A 4655-nucleotide genomic window follows, 5' to 3' on the forward strand; every position below is an offset into this window, starting at 1 on the left:
AAATTACAACAAAAGAATAGAAGAATGATGATTGCAACAACAAGGAATTGAAAGGTAGAAGTAGATGAGAGCAAAGATTAAAACCTAGATCTAAGAACTAAACCTAATCCTAATCCTAATCCTAGAGAGAAGTGAGATCTTCTCTCTCTAAAACTAACTCTAAACTAATCCTAATGAGTGTGAATGATTGAATCCTCCTTTTGCTCTTCAATCCTTGGCTTTAAATAGCATTTTTGGTGCCAAAGTTGGTTGGGATTGGGCCCTACAACCCTTTTGAATTCGCTGGCCACGTTTTCATTAAAAAAATTATATACCAGCACCGACGCGTATGCGCACAGTACGCGTACACGTCCATGGGTAATTTGCAAGGTTCGCGTAAGCGCCTGGTGCGTGTGCGCGTCCATGGGCGAGTTCAATTCTTTGGCTTTTCACGATCTTCTCCAATTTGAATGCTTTCTTTTCACTCCTTTGGTTCTTCCCTAGCCCTTTTCAATCTGAAATCACTTAACAAACAAATCAAGGCATCTAGTGGAATCAAAGGTGAATTAAATTTAGCTAATTAAGGATCTAGAAAGCATGTTTTCACACTTAAGCAGAAATTGGGAGACAATCATGAAACCATGCTATTTCATTGAATAAATGTGGGTTAAAGATGATAAAATCCCCTAAAATCAATACAAGATGAACCCTAAATATGGGATTTATCAGTAGCCATTGACAACAATGATCCACCAACATACAACTTGCCATGGAAGGGAGCACGCATGATTGGATGAAGACAATAGGAAAGCAGAGGTTCAGAAGTAACAAAGCATCTCCAAACGCTTATCTGAAATTCCTACCAATGAATTACATAAGTATCTTTATTTTAATTTACGTTTTATTTATCTTTTAATTATCAAAACTCATAACCAAATTGAATCCGCCTGACTAAGATTTACAAGATGACCATAGCTTACTTCAAGCCAGCAATCTCCGTGGGATCGACCCTTACTCACGTAAGGTATTACTTGGACAACCCAGTGCATTTGCTGGTTAGTTGTGCAGAGTTGTGAAGAGTGTGATCATAATTTCGTGCACCAATGACCCATATAGCAATGCTTGTGTCCATGTTTTAGTCTTTTAGAACTAGTTTCTCTGTGGCAACATGCACATGCTAGTTCACCCTTAGTAATCGAACCAGATAACATGGCATAAGCTGGATAATTGTTTATTGTCCATAAAACTGCAACAAACAACTGAAAATTCCGTTTCTAAACCACATGAAATGTTTAAATGCCATCTTCCCATAATTCTTTCAACTCTTCAATTAACGGTTGTAAGTATACATCGATAGAATTGCCTGGGGATTTAGGGCCTGGAATAAGTAGGGATAGCATCCAATTTGAATGTTTCAAAACCATCCATGGAGGATAGTTATATGGAATAAGAACAACTGGCCAAGTACTATTGGAAATGTTCATATTGCCGAATGGATTGAATCCATCACTAGCAACGCCAAGCCTGATATTTCTAGCATCACGTGAAACCCTTCGTGTTCCTCATTAAATGTCTTCCATGCTATCGAAATTGTTGGGTGTTTTAGGACTCAATCATCAAGCCGTTTCAGTTTACGCCACCTTATTGCTAGTGTTGTTTCTTCACACATGAAGATCCTTAAAGGCTAGGTTTCAACGGAAAGTATCTTAGTATCTTTTGGGGCACCTTCTTATGAGAGTCATCCTTTTCCCCTTCATCCATTTTGATTTCTTGCACTTCAGACATTCATCAAGATTAGCATATGCTTGCCCCCGAAACAAAATGCAATCATTCACACAAGCATCTATCTTCTCGTAATCTAATCCCAAATCTCGAATCACTTGTTGAGCATCATAAAATGAAGTAGGACAAGAATTTTCCTTTGGAAATATGCTTTTTAGAAAGAGCAACAAAGCATCAACTGAATTGTTGCTCCATCCATAGCGACATTTTATTTGAAATAACTTAACAATGAAAGATAACCATGATATCCCACTGTACCGATATAGGCTTTGCTCAGCATCCTTCATTACCTTCTGGAACCTTTTTGCCCCCTCGTGGGGTTCTTCTACTATATTGTATCTACGTTGCCAACAAAATCTGTCGGCGTCTCCCCTAGTGTTTCTCCTCTAAAGATGTTATACAACATCTCATAAGTGGTAGAATCATTCTCCCTTTCACAATCAATTTCATTTAGATCAGACACATCTCTAGTGGATTTATCTTGAATACTGTCACCATGATGCACCCATGTTTTATATGAAGTCACTATCCCCCATTGGAGCACATGATGATGAATGTCATTTCTAAGTTTGAACAAAAAATTGTTGCATTTGGGACAAGGACAACGTATTTGATTTTTCACACCGGGTTGAGAGAAGGCAATATCCAAAAATAATTCATCGAGGCACTTCCTAAACTCAGGAGTACGCCTATCAAAATTAATCCAATATTTCTAGTAATTGACCATTGCACTAATTTCTGCAGGAGACGAGAACGAATAGAATGATGTAAAGAGTGGAAAAAAGAGCAGCAAGACATAAGCTAGCATCGCACTGACTATCCCTTTCAAAGGGATATATATAAACTAAATTTCAAGGTGGTTCTTTATAACTCTGCAATACAAACTATCCTAATTCAATGCATTGTAAAAAACCCAAATATATATATATAATTAGAATCAAATATCAACTCTCCAAATAACCAAAAATAAGATTATCAACCATATTACACACTAATATTTTCAACCACAACAACATCAGCAGAATCAACTAACAATATAAGGTTCAACATTTCAACTAATATCAGCAGATTATCAACTAACAATATAGTTAAAAATACTCAAATGAACATCACTTACCTTCAGCAGAGAAGTAATCGGACTAGACCAGACCAGCAAGCGAAGAAGGACAGCCAAATCAGACCAGCACAGGTTAAGGACAACGCCGAGGAGCAGAGAAGCATAAACTATCCTAATTCAATGTAATGTAAAATACACAAAATTAATAACAAAATTTAATCAATATTTCTATGTTAATAAGGATAATGTAGTTACCTACTTTACTCAATTCACAAACACAAAAATATAAAAAAAAACAGAATCAAAAGCACTAAAAAGGAAAGCAAAAACTAGAATCAAAATAATAGAACACAGAAACAAAAAATAGAATCAAATATCAACTCTCCAAATAAGCTAAAATTAGATTATCAACCAGATATAACACTAATATTTTCAACCACAACATCAGCAGAATCAACTAACAATATAGGGTTCAATATTTCAGCTAAGATGATCAAATAACAACATAGTTAACAATACTCAAATAAATTGCACTTACCTTCAGCAGAGACGTAATCAGACCAGACCAACAACAGACGAACAAAGCACGGCTGAACCAGGCTACCAGAGACAAAGCACGATGCGAACTCCAGCAGAGAAGCAGAGTTGACGGTAACCACGAAGAACGACAATAGCCACCACCACGAAGACCCCACGACGACGACCATAGGCGACAGCACACACGACGGAACGAAGACCAACGAAGACCACGACGCCGCCGTACACGACACGACAGTGGAGGAGACTGTGCTTGTAGAGGACATGACGACGAGGCAGACGTTTCCCGGGGGGCTACGCCGGTGCTTCTTCTCGCAGCAACTCCATTTTGCTTCGTAGAATAGACGGTGCTGAAATGAGAGTTGAGAGTGATGCTCAGAATGAGGGTGGGGACTTAGGGTTTTTTACAACTTTACTCTTTCACTTTTTACACATTTACTTTTAGTATCTTAGTTTTTTTTCTGGTATATTTTAATTATTTTTATTTATGTTTATAAATTAATAAAATTTCTTTAAATTTCACAAATTAATTTTTAGTTAATTTTAAAAATCTGATTATTAATTAAAATTATAGACTAATTTTCTAAAGGAATATAAAATAATATTTATAATTTTTAAAAATTAATGAATATGTAAAAAATAATATGTAAAATATATTTTAAAAGAATTATATAAACAATTTTTTAAAGTATTTAACATTTTGAAAAAAATTGTTATAAAATATACTTATATTTTGTGACAAAAAAAAAACCTTGTTACAAATAATGTTGAATTTTGTGACAAATTAATTTTTTGTTACAAAATAATTGGAGTTTTTGAAAAAAAAAAAGAGATATTTTGTTGCAAAACAGTTGGAGTTTTTGAAACAAAAAAATATTTTGTTATAAAATATTTTGAATTTTTGCAACTACTTTACTCATTGTTACAAAATATTATAATATTTTGTAACAACACACCAGCTCATTACAAAAACTAACATAATTTGTTACAAAAAAATAGATTGTTACAAAATATTTGAATGTTTTGTAACAACTTGTAATGTTGTTACAAAATATTATTCTTTTGTAACAATCACCAATTATTATTACAAAAAAAAATATTTTTTGTAATAATTTTAAATTTGATACAAAATTTTTGTTACAAATGTTCCATTTTCTTGTAGTGATACATATCATTAATTTACAAGTTTCATATCAAATCATATCCCTCTCACAGAACTTGCAAAGTTAAAGGCGAGAGAAACATAAATACTAAAACAATACAAAAATATCGTATAAACAGAAAAGAAATAAGCTCTTCC

Source organism: Arachis duranensis, chromosome 5, assembly GCF_000817695.3.
Source record: "Arachis duranensis cultivar V14167 chromosome 5, aradu.V14167.gnm2.J7QH, whole genome shotgun sequence".
NCBI lineage: Eukaryota > Viridiplantae > Streptophyta > Magnoliopsida > Fabales > Fabaceae > Arachis > Arachis duranensis.